The sequence below is a fragment of the Nasonia vitripennis genome (genome assembly GCF_009193385.2).
Source record: "Nasonia vitripennis strain AsymCx chromosome 5 unlocalized genomic scaffold, Nvit_psr_1.1 chr5_random0007, whole genome shotgun sequence".
NCBI classification, from domain to species: domain Eukaryota; kingdom Metazoa; phylum Arthropoda; class Insecta; order Hymenoptera; family Pteromalidae; genus Nasonia; species Nasonia vitripennis.
Window position 1 is genome coordinate 379392 of NW_022279658.1, and position 13826 is coordinate 393217.

The 13826-nt window shown below is 32.8% G+C and overlaps 1 protein-coding gene and 1 long non-coding RNA gene across 15 annotated transcripts in view; one reads left to right on the top strand and one right to left on the bottom strand.

The window, feature by feature from the left end:
* Nucleotides 1–13826, bottom strand: part of LOC107982113 — a 729835-nt gene that overhangs the window by 365528 nt on the left and 350481 nt on the right. The window lies entirely within an intron of this gene.
* LOC100677828 lies at nucleotides 11513–13535 on the top strand. Its single transcript, XR_511960.4, has 4 exons — nucleotides 11513–12691; nucleotides 12760–12891; nucleotides 12971–13115; nucleotides 13203–13535. It is a non-coding gene; the product is annotated as an uncharacterized LOC100677828 (long non-coding RNA).

Sequence of the window (13826 nt, forward strand, 5' to 3'; positions counted from 1 at the left end):
CCCTATTTTTTAGGGGTTGAAAACATATATTTTTTGGCATAATTTTATAATAAAAATGTTTAAACCGACTAAAAAAAATTGGAAAAAATGTTTAAACATCCTTAATAACAAAATTTAGTTGACGTCTTTCGGTGTTTTCATAAATATTATCCCTAAGGGGGTAAACCACCCCTAACACAAAATAACTGTAAATATGTAATTCAATACATAATATTTCGTAGAAAGTTTGTATATAGAGGTTTTGGAGGTCGCTGATTACAAATCTGTTATCAGATTTTGAAAATTCAAAATGGCGGAACCAATATGGCGGACGGAAATATCGAAAAAAAATTTTATATAATAAAAAAGTTTTAAACGACTAAAAAAATTGAAAAAAATTTGTAAACATCTATAATAAACAAATTAAGTTTTTCGGTTTTTTCATAGATACTTCCCCTTAGGGGGGTAAACCACCCCTAACACAAAATAACTATAAGTATACTTCAATCCATAATATTTTGTAGAAGGTTTGTATATAAGGGTTTTCGAGATCGCTCTTTACAAATCTGATATCAGATTTTAAAAATACAAAATGGCGAAACCAATGTGGTGGACGAAAATGTCGAAAAAAAATTTTAACTTTCAAAAAAACTTGTTTACAAATGTGTGATCTTTGTAGCCTGTACATGTGAACTAAAGAGCCTTAAACCCTAAACCCCTAAAGAACAAATAGGCTAAATGGTTGTGCTTTTTAACCAAACGACTCCAAACCCTTAACCTCCAGACAAGCCGAAGGCCTATGCTTTACCGTAGACACGAGTATAGACATATTACCGATATTTTATTCTATCATTTTGTATGTAACAAATAACGTCTCGTTTTATGTTTCAATCAAAGATTATTTATTTTTCTGCTTTTATAAATTAGCATAATTTCAAAAGTAATTTCATAAATTATAAAGTATTTCATAAATTGCATAATTATATAATTTTATAAATTCAAAAAGTCCACACTTTTTTGCAAATGAAAAAACATAGGTTAATAAAATTAGTTTATCAAACTCTTTTGCGTTTTGTAATAAAATTTAATGTTGTCAAACTTGGGAGTTTTTCATTGTTACAATTATTTCGTAAGCCGAAAGTTTTTTAGATGAATTCTCGAAGTAATGATTATTGTATCTATAGTAAAATATTTACAGTCTGGAATTCCATAATAATACTATTTGCTACGATTTAATGAATTTATCAAAAAATCTAAATTTAATAATAAATATTATTCTAATTATTATTATTATTTTTCATTATCATTGCTATTATCAGTATTACTGTTATTACTGCTATTGCAATTATGCTTATTCTTCTTCTTCTTATTATTATTATTATATTACTATGATAATTTTTGTTATTGGTAAAAATACATAAAAGAATATTAATACTCGAACTTCATTTGCAATTAAAGAACACGTTGTTATTGAAAGGGAATTTTATATGCATTCATTAGTTTAATGAATGTTATCGTACATTCAATGATAATTCCACAGATAAATGTCTTTCACTCATAAAAGTTGTTGACAATATGTGCGAATCAGTATGTTCTTTTTTTTAGATTGTTTTCATCGAGTGTTTACCTCAGCTGCCTGTGTTATTTTTTAGGCAGTGAATGAGTTTTGTGGGTATTCTAGTTCGATGCCGGAAAGTACGAATAGTACGTCTTTTTGTTTGTCAGTGGTATCATACAGTTGTAGAAAATTTTCTTTAGTGATTTTATATAGATTTACATTATTCAATTTCAAAGTGAATAAAAGTTGAATAAAACCAAAAATAGAGTTTTCCGAACATCACAAAGTGGAACGAGAATTCTTCTCCAATGCATAAATTAATGATTTGATTCAATTTACATTCACTCGTTTTATTCTGGTAGAAATGTAGCAGTCGTGCCTTACATGCAAAAACACAGCTTGTATAAATTTTACCGCTTGTTTTCATTTTAGATTGAAAAATGAAAATTAATCCGTTAAACGTTCTAAACTTATTATTAGCATACTTTCAAGCGTTAAACATACCAGATAGTGTCACGAATTATCACGAAACAGAGTTGGCCGAAAAAATAAAAGAAATTTTAATAGATGCAACACATGATTTCAACGATGTAGAAATGATTACTGATGACTCTTTGGATTTTCAAGAAGAGTATAAAGACCATAATGCGGAAATAATTGAAGATGAAGTGCAACATCATTTTCCTGATCCGGATATAGCACCAACAAATCAATGTACAGCAGATAATGAAGAACTAGATTTTGAATACAAAAAAAGAGCTGTAGAATTTTGGAGAAGTAGCAAAACGAAGCAAAATTTAAGTCTCAAAACAGTGCAAAACAGATTCAAAAAAGTATCATCTATTAGTCAGCTACGTCGTTGGGCTCATTCAATTAATAAAGGTGGCACGTATAGAGAAAAAGTAGCACAAATTTGTCAGTATACCCTGGATAATTTTCAAGCAGCTCTCGACAGTGGTTCAATTATCCATGATGAAGATATAATTCGATGGGCCTTACAAGCTAAAAAAGAAATTGGTTTTGATGACATTAGATTCAAAGCTTCTAAACATTGGTTACTCAAATTTAAGCAAGCACACCGAATAGTTTCTAGGAAAATAAATAAGTTCATAACAAGAAAAACACTAGAAAGTAGTGCAGAACTTACGGCTAAAGCTGAAGCATTTATCGATGACGTTAAATCGTGTATACCAAGGATTGGACTCGAAAATTTGTATAATACAGATCAGAGCGGATTTCAGCTAGAAATGCATTCTGGAAGAACATTAGCAGTAGAAGGAGAAAAGCAAGTGCAATGTCTGGTACAGTCAATTTCAGCAACAACGCATAGTTATACTATACAGCCACTAATATCAGCTACTGGACAACTGTTGTCACCGCTATTTCTTGTTTTAAAGGAACCAAGTGGCAAGTTTGGCCCTATTGTAGAACAAAACATATTTAGACCAGAAAACGTGTACGTGGAAGCATCCAAATCTGGAAAATTAACAACAAGTAAGGGAACTAATAACAATTTTTACATTGTAATATCGTTGATCAGTTAATTAGTAAGTCGTTTAATTGCAGATCACTTCAAAATCTGGTTGGAAAAAATATTTTATCCCTATGTAGGCCATCACTCAATACTATTACTTGATTCTTGGAGTGGCCATTGTGACAAAGTTATAGAAGAAACAATGCCACAAAATAAAATTATTAACATAAAAAAAATTCCAACTGGAACCACAGGAAAAATACAACCACTTGATGTCTATGGATTCCGTATTTGGAAAAACTTTGTCCGAACATTTTCTGATAATGTAATGTTAATGGATCATGATATGAATTTACATGTGAGAAATAATATAATTAAACTTCAATCATTGGTTCACAACCAACTGTCTTCACCGAGATATATAGATTTGTTTAAATATTCCTGGTATAAAAGCGGTTAGGTCAATGAAAAACCAGATAAATTTGATAATCCTATAGATTTCAGTTTTGGAAAGTCTTGTGCAACACATTGTGAAATAGAAGGGTGCACAAACATTGCAATTGTACGATGTGGTTGGTCCAAAAAAGCATTGTGCTTTAAACACTTTTATGAGGACTACCATTATTGTAAAAACATCGTAAAATAATATATTTTATGCTCAATACAAAAAATGCACTATGGCAAAAGATAAAAGATTGTAGATTATTATTATACTCTAATATTATAAACAAAAATACATTATAAGATGAATTTACAATAAAGGAATTTCAATAACATTCTGATAACAATTTCTACGGAAATTATAAAACTGCTTCACACACAGAATTTTCTTGTTTACAAATTTAGGAATTTGAGGTGGTTTGGTTAAAAAGCACAACCATTTAGCCTATTTGTTCTTTAGGGGTTTAGGGTTTAAGGCTCTTTAGTTCACATGTACAGGCTATAAAGATCACACATTTATAACAAGTTTTTATGAAAGTTAAAATTTTTTTTCGACATTTTCGTCCACCACATTGGTTCCGCCATTTTGAATTTTCAAAATCTGATATCAGATTTGCAAAGAGCGATCTCGAAAACCCTTATATACAAACCTTCTACAAAATATTATGGATTGAAGTATACTTATAGTTATTTTGTGTTAGGGGTGGTTTACCCCCTAAAGGGTAGTATCTATGAAAAAATCGAAAAACTTAATTTGTTTATTATAGATGTTTACAAATTTTTTCCAATTTTTTTAGTCGTTTAAAACTTTTTTATTATATAAAATTTTTTTTCGATATTTCCGTCCGCCATATTGGTTCCGCCATTTTGAATTTTCAAAATCTGATAACAGATTTGTAATCAGCGACCTCCAAAACCTCTATATACAAACTTTCTACGAAATATTATGTATTGAATTACATATTTACAGTTATTTTGTGTTAGGGGTGGTTTACCCCCTTAGGGATAATATTTATGAAAACACCGAAAGACGTCAACTAAATTTTGTTATTAAGGATGTTTAAACATTTTTTCCAATTTTTTTTAGTCGGTTTAAACATTTTTATTATAAAATTATGCCAAAAAATATATGTTTTCAACCCCTAAAAAATAGGGGATGCTACCCTTACTCTTCAAATCACCATGAAATACTTGCTCTTTTTGTAAGAAATAACCTCCAATTTGTTTCATTGAAAAATATTAATTTTAAGCCGAGATATTTAAAAAAAACGCTTTTTGGGGGTTAACTTTAGGGGAGGTTTTTACCCCTTAAAAGTGAAAATTAGCCGATAAAAAAAATACGTGTCTCTTATTTTTTTTATGTTCTACAACATATATGAAAATCATCAAAATCGGTGAGTTCGGTTTGGGTACCTTTCCTTGTGAGACATACTGTATAATTGTTGTGCTTGTACATTTACACAGGATGAAATTCTACAATCTTGGCAAAATGCGATCCCGTCAGGACATTTACTACGTAAGCATCATTCCATTTGCGAATTGCATTTTAAGGAAGATGATGTAGTAAAAGATTTTGTGCATCATGCAATGCCGGATGGTAGCATATACAGATTGCAAAAGCAGAGGCCTTCACTGAAAAAAGGCTCGATACCTTGCAAGTTTTTGAATGAAAATATAGAAAACACTGTAAACAAAAGTGCCAATGCATATTATGTGGAGTGTGTTATTCCGCCAAATACATACGTTCGCAGTAAGTTTGACAGATCTATGCAAAATTATATTATTATATAATGATAATAATAATAATGATAATGATAGGCTCAACGGCTTCTTTACAAGAAATCGATACAAATCAATTAAATGCATTATTGATAGAAAGCAACAAGAACAAAGAAGTTGATAACGGTCCTAGTAAGTATATTATTTAATTACAATGCACGCTGTGTATCAAATAATTTTCAATAATGAATAATAAAATTCTGAACAGGTGTATCAATTGTTAAAGAAAACGCGACTGAAGAATTTATTGAAATGGAAAAGCAGAACAACAAATCAATAACGAATCTATAGCCAGAAACAAACAGTGTGTCGATTAATGCAAGCTTTGATAAACGCAGAACAGTATTGCAAAAACCCGATGTTGCAATGAGTGAGTAATGAATAAAAATGATTTTATTTCTGTACATATCATCCTCTCTAATTCATTAAACAATAATATAAGTAATTTTAAATTGCAGTCGAAAAGTCAAATCATTTTAAAGAAATTTGTGACTCATTGATGCAGAATCCACAATCAATAGACATGCCCTCAACATGGATACCGCAAGTTATATTAACTGGTGTGAAGTGCATAATGTGGTGCGAATGGAAACCAAGATATTCAGGAATATCAAAGAGAATTATATTATTTTTTGATATGACAGTACACGTGAGTTGGAGTATCCTTTATATGATAGCAATGTATAGGCTTACGGGTTGTTTTTTTTTCATTTCATTCATTGAAATAAATTATTGTTTTTCTTCAGATTTACATAGAAGAATCATTAGTGCATTTAGATTACAGGGAGACAATACAAAGTCCTAATGATATTAGTAAGTTAATATCTTACGTGTCACTTTATATTGTTCCTTGTGACAAGATCGACGGCCTACGAATGTATGTTTCCTTATGATATTTTACACATACGCGCATTTAAATAATAAAATGAAATTGTTTGCGAAACACAGGTCAGATAAATGTTGTAAATACGTGATTCAAGACAGTTCAAGTACTCTCCCTGGACCAAAATAAATTCGCTGTGCTGAATGTTCCAAAATGCGTTCATCTTCCCGAAAAAATATTTCCTCAAGCCAAAAAAACTATGAGACTAAAGAAGCGGAGTAAAATACACCTGGAAAAGTTAAGAAGTTTAATGAGAAGGTTAAAAGACTTAAAGGAAGGTACGGTATTGCTCGTATTTTACATTACGTTACATGTTTGTTCATCAACATTATTTGTATTAGATTGCATAAACAAATAATTATTTTCAGATTGTCCTGCTAAAGCAGAGAGTTAAAAAAATCAAGACTGAATGTGCAAAAGCTGATTCCAAAGCTATTGAAAATGTTTGTAACAAATTGCCGAAAAGCCAGCAAGAAGCCGTGATGCCGTGTTTCAATGCAACGAAGAAAAAAAAAACAGCAGAGGAAATCGTTACACAAATGAATGGATTTACGAGTGTCTACTTTTGCGCATAAAGAGTCGCAAAAAGTATAAACATTTAAGGACTCATAAAATATTAGCGTTGCCATGTTTGGAAACTTTAAGCAGGTATATTAAAGTAATTAAAGGCACATACGGATTCGACGAGAAAACCTTTGAGATACTCAAAAAGAAAACGGCGAGCATGAATACAACTGATGTTCGAGGCCAGTATTTTTTAAATTTGATAATTGCATAAACCATATTTCGAGATCTCTCATTTTCGCATTTTCTAAGCTCCTCATCTAGAGGGTTACTTTCCCACTTTTTTGTTCGATCCAATCATGCATATATCGTGCCCTCAACGGTCGCAAGCTCTTACGCTTTTTATTATTTTGAGTGCTACATCTACGTTCCCGCTGTTCTTGTTTTATCTCGTCGTGTTTAACGTATCACAATCGCTTGCAAGCTCTCGAGCTGTTTATCATTTTGAGCGCTACTTTATCGCTCTTCCTATTCTATCTCGTCGTACATAGTGCATCACAAGCGCTCGCAAGCTCTGGAGCTTTTATAACCGATTGACGGCTGATATCGACAATAAATATGAATTTTCATTTAGACCATACATTATAATCTTAATTCATAGGGGTTTTGCTAGTCGACGAAATGAAGTTAACAAAAACTTTGGCATTTGATCGACAAAAGCTTAAAATGGAAGGCTTCACAAACCTTGGCAAGGTATGTGTTATACTCCTGTATTCATCGCATTTATCGACTTTTCGTAACGTGTTATAGCAAATAAAATTGAAATAATTTATTCGATAGCCAAATTTATAAAAAATTTAATGAATTTGTCACAGTTTTTCGGGGCAGCTGATGCGATGGAGTTGCTGAAAGATCGACAACCTCAGTTACAGGATTGCGAAGGATCTGTGAAATTTTGTCGAAGGGTTAAATCTCTTATAACGACAATGAACAGCCGTACAAGGTATTAATATGTTATTATGTACAGGTAACTTTTTTCTGTTTGAATCCTTATGCTATATATATATATATATATATAAATATATATATATATATATATATATATATATATATATATATATATATATATATATATATATATATATATATATATATATATAGCATATCGTAATCAGTAATCAACACACACACACACACACACACACACACACACACACACACACACACATATATATATATATATATATATATATATATAGCTGAAGCTAAAAACAATGGAAAAAAATACGAATTCATCACTGATTCTATATGTTATGGACTGAAGATTTCGTTGCGCGGTGCTCTTGAAATCTGTGACTTTCTTGTCTATGAGTGTGGCTTTATTTATTTAATGACGTCGCGCTTAAATCAAGACAACCTAGAGGTAAGTGAACGTATTGTACACTGCAAAATTTAAACCATCCCTATTAGTATTGTTTTTATTCAAAATTGTTTATATGCTTATATGTATACATTTTAGCGGTTCTTCGGAATGATGAGACATTGTTGCGGATCGAATGACCACCCCGACTCTGCACTATTTATACAAATGTATAAATTGATTTCAACATACTCCCTAATAAAGCCGCCAAAAGGTTCGAATATTTCTAGTGGAGAAATAGTCGATGTGTTATTAAAAATAAAAGACATCAAGGATGAAGATGATCGACGAAAACAATGGGATGTGCATTTTGACAACATCCTTGATAAAGGATTGAATTCCGATGCGCTTTATAAAGCCGCAGAATTAATAGAAGAACGCGATTATTTCCAGTGCTCTACCTCTGACTACGTTTTAGCGTATGTTGCTGGATTTGTGGCTCGAAAAGGGAAACGCTTTGCACGCATAATCCAAAGTGATCGCAGAAAGTTCGTTGTTTGCTAAAACTGCATCTCTTCTCTTAGCTTACAAGAAAATGAGGATGTGACAGAGCATTACAAGCTAATAGAAATGCGCTCGAAAGGCTATTTGTACAAACCATCCATGAAGCTGTTTCGATTAATTAGCACTTTAGAAAGAGCCACATTGAATGTTTTAAATACGTGCCCCATCAATTCCGACACACTTTTTCAAATTACAAGTGATCTACACAACTTGTCGCCTGTTCCTTTAGTTGGATGCAAAGATCATGAAATGGTATTCACACATAGAATACTTGCTTTTTATTTGACAACGCGAATGTTTTTTATAACAAAGCAAGCAAATAAGAACGACTGCATCAAAAAAGAAATAACACGAGAAAAAAGAAAATTATCTAAATTATCATATGTCAACAATGACGAAACAATGTTACAGCAAAACAATACGCAAGCCAAACAAAAATCCAAGAAAAGAAATAGTGTTATTAAATGTTCAGTACCGCAGAAAAGACAAAAAACAAATAAAATAAAATAAATTTTCAAAAAAAATTTCATACATCATTTTATATATTGCTCCTTTATTAATAAATGTATTTAAATTCAAAATAATCATTTTTTTGTAATTTAACAATGTATTAAGGATTCTTCTAAAGGAAAGTCTTAAGGATTTGTCTAAAGAGGAAGGCTCCACCTCCGGAAAATAACCGCAATCTACAAGCACCGCAACGAAAACGACGACACGAAGACGACGAGGATACATTGTCGATTGCCTCCGGTGAGATCAGCACAAGAGAGGACGCAATGAACGATGGCGAAGAATATCCGGATCGCCAGTTAGGTAACGTCAGGGAGAATGAAGGCATCCTTGGCAACAACCAGAGTCAACAATCCAGACGGTGACTACGGCAACAACGGCGACAACGATTACAAATATGATGACGTCGGTAGAGAGGGCAACAGCAAAGATGAACTGGACGTTTGCGATTATCCTCCGAACAGTGGATACGATTTCAACGGCGGTGGTGGAGATGATTTCGGCATCGGTGGCTATCATGACTTCAGGACTGAGGAACACAGTGAAGAGAGCATTCCTGAACATGACCCCGAAAACCGCAACGACTACGAGAAGGATGACCGCACCGAAGATAATGAGGCAAGAAAAAGACGATTGGGCAACCGAGTATTTGGATCAGGAGGAGGATCCCGTGTACAGGTTTATAAAAGGCCGAGAAAGGTTGTGATTATACTTTAATATGTTTATAGTTTTGCACTTTCTCCTCTTTTTTTCAATTTATTTATTCATTTATTTATTTATTATTGTCATGTTTTATTAGAAGAAAATAAACAGACATCGAACTACTTTTTATTTTTTTTCAATTTCATTCATTGATATCTGTTTTTTATTTTATAATAGCGTTTTTTTACAGTTTCGGTAGTTTACTTGTTTGTAATCGTTTTGAATTAAAATTAAATTTGTTGTATTTGCTTTTAATTTTAACTAATTTATTCTAGACGAAAGTGGATGAGCCTCACAGAGAAGGGCGAGGTCGGGGCTCCCTCACACCTAAACAAAAAATTTAATTTTCTGTATTCAATTTCATTAGAAGCTGGAAAAGACCAACACGACTGCTGCTTATTTTCTTCACCAGGAGCTAAGGATCTTCATCAGGGACTCTCTCCATATGAAGATGTAAGCATCTAGTCCTCTAAATTCTTCACTTTTCAGCTCTTAACAATGGACTTCTCTAATCCTTCTTCGTTGATCTTTATTATACTTCTTACTCACCTATATGATATGTGCAGTGTGCACCTCATTTTTTTTACTCTTTGTTAATGCTCTCAACTGTTTTTTAAAATAATTTTTCGCAGTTACATGGATGAGCAATGAGGCTAAATTAGGTGGCCAGGAGGTGTATATAATGAAAAACCCTCCAAACCATGCTGGATGTCGCTGCGGGACATGGGTACTGCTCGTCTTCTTCATCAGGAGCTAAGGATCTTCATCGAGGACTCACTAACATGAAGATTTAAGAATTCACTGCCAGTGTTTTACAAATATACATAAAGAGGATCTATGAGTCCTCAATATGAATATGTTTTCTGTTGTATTGTAGGTCCAAAATGAAATAATTACTTTGTCATTAGCCAGTATATATAAATAAAAGGCTACCGGAGTACTTAAAACTTAAAATTCTTATTAATAAACTAAACTAAAAGACAAAGTGATTATTATCATCAGGACCTAAACATATTGTAAAAAACAATTCAAATGGCATTGTGAATAATCTCAAAATGTTATCAGGTGCAACAATTTAAGACAGTATAATTGTCATGCCATTTGGATTGTTCTACAGTAAGAAGTATGAAACTTTATACGGTTGTAGGGATGATTATTGTAAATTTGTTTTATTCACATTGGCGATCAATTGTTGTGTTCAAGTTCAAGGGAATGTGGGAGCTGAAAACACTGTTTTTCTGTTCGATATAACTTTTTGAATAAAGCTTGCAATGAAAAACCAAGACCAGAGCGCCATAGTGTTGAGTTTAGTGAATCATTCTACCAAAAAAAAAAAATACCAATCGGACTTTTGGTTTTTGTAAAAGTTGTGAAATACGAGCGGGTGTTTACGCGTGTTTATGCGATTACAGCTCCAATCTCAAAGATCAATTTTAATTATTAACTTTTTTTAATTTGAAATTTTATATGAATCATTTTACCGAAAGAAAATGTCAATACGGCTTTTAGTTTTTTTGTGGCATTTGAAATACTAAATACCCTGTGGCGGATTTGCGAAGCTATAGCTCCCACCTCCCCTTAACATTTTTTATTATAACGATTGTTGCATTCCAGTATTTTCAATATTTTATTTAAATTTGCGATTCTATTTTAGGTTGATTGTTTTATGTTCGTGATTTGTATATCCACGTTTGTAATGTAATATTTATTGTTATGTATTTTTAATCAATCAATTTTCAAATTTATTAGTAATTTTTCTTGCTTGAAAATAAATTTTATAACCTCTTTATATTGGTTAGGGATACCCCGCCGAAAGAGCGCATAAAAAAGCTCCGTGCTTGCACGTTGACCCCGCTTAAGAAGCAAAATAATGGAAAATTGCTGACAGGCGTGCTTTTGCGTTTTCTCCCCCCGCGCGGTTTCGGGCGTGCGGCATGTGACGAGCATTTGACGGCAATAAGCCGGGGTACAGAGCGGTCACGCGTGCGGCATGCACGTCAACATATTGCCGTCAATGCGCTGACGTGATGTTATCTGCACGGGGTAGCACAGTATGGCACAGCGCGTGATTTCGCACAGTTTTGGCATGCAGTGAAAAAAAAACACAGCCATTTTAACTGAAATCGCACCAGTAATCCGTCATTGTACGAAGACTCGCCAAAATTACCGTAGAGTTCAGTAGTTTTAAAGAATCAGTTCGGTCGTTTTTGCTGGTGTCCCGCGTAAGCGACCAATTTTACGAGTCGCGACTCGCCAAAACTACACGGAGAAACCTTTTCGTTGAAAAACACGATGGAACTTGCGAAGTGTTTATTTCGATGAACAGTCACCGTAAAACAGTGTACGCGCACGCAAAAAGACGGTGCGATCACCAAAATTTACAGTGATCGCTGCACTGAAATAACAGGTGTTGATGCGCGCCATCTCGCGTGCACTGGAAAAAACGGTGATCGCACTGTCTTTTAACACACTCGCTAAAACGTTCACTGTTATTTTCAATGATTCGGGCTCTCCGTGTACCAGTGACACACCGTTGTTCTTACTGAACAGTCGTTACGGTGGCAGGGGCCGTATTCTATAAGCCAGTTACGAGAGTGAGAGCTGGCGAGAGCGAGATAGGGTGTCACTCTCACCAGTCACCGCTAGATGGTGACTGTGCCTTGATTGGAGCGAATGACGAGAGAGTCAATGTTTTTGACATGGAATGGTTTTTAAAAACCGTATGAAGATGCATTTAAAAATACACATTTTTTTTTTAAAGGGTAAATAACCACAATAAAATGTAATAAGTTTCTGTCAGGATTTTATACACACAATTAGTCAACCTTCTGCTAGTCGATTTATACCAAAGGTAATAAATGCAATTAATAATTTATTAGCAGAACAGTATCTACGTTTTCCAACCACGGAACAAGAAAGACAAAATATTCAACAAAGGTAATTAATCAATATAATTAATCATATATACTAATTGAAACTGAACTTGACAAAAACATGTTTTGCAGTTTTAGAAGAACTATACGGGTACCAGGCATAATTGGTCTCATTGACTGCCTTGTGATATGCATAACACGTCCATCACAGAATGAAGAAGCATTTTATCATTACTGACATGGTCATGGAAAATTGTACAAATTGTAAATAATGAGTCTCTATTTTAATCATGTTATATTATTAATTGAATATAAAAAATTGATTATTTCTTTTATTTTATAGCTTGTAGATTCCAATTACAATATTTTAAATATTCGAATCTGCCCTGGCAATAATAACGACAGGTATGTCTGGCAGTTCTCAAATGCAAGAGAATACGTAGAGTCTCTAAGAAATGATCAACCTCAGAACAATTACTATATATTAGGTAAAAAGTTCGTCATAGTATCTTATCTAAGAATAATTATATATTATTTATGTGTCTATTAATCAATCATACAAATTATTTTTACAGGTGATAGTGGGCACACTCCTTCTCCTGTATTATTAACTCCAATATTGGATGCTGCAGAAGGGACACCTGAAGCTGCTTACACCTATGATCATGTAAGAACACGTTGTCGTGTAGAGCAAACAATTGGAATGTTTACCAATATATGGAGAGTCATTAAAAGAGCTTGAAAACTTATGTATGAACCACAGGAATCGAATAATTCAAGAATATTATAGGTATCATTTAGCTTTTTCTAAATTGTAATGTACAATTCGTGGTACAGAATAAGTTATAAAAGTGTATGATTGTATAATAATTAAAAAAAAAATAAATCAACATAAATATTAAAAAGATCTTTATTATTTTTCTTTATTACTCTTATTATGATTATTTATCATTTTTTTAAATAAAATAATATGTATTTTTAAATGCATTTTTATATGGTTTTCAAAAACCATTCCATGTCAAAAACATCGACTCTCTCGTCATTCGCTTCAATCTGAGTCACCATCTAGTGGTGACTGGTGAGAGTGACATCCTATCTCGCTCTCACCAGCTCTCACTCTCGTAAATGCTTATAGAATACGGCCCCAGAACGGTTAAAACTACCGGACTTTACAGCAGAAATGACTGTGTTTTTTTCAG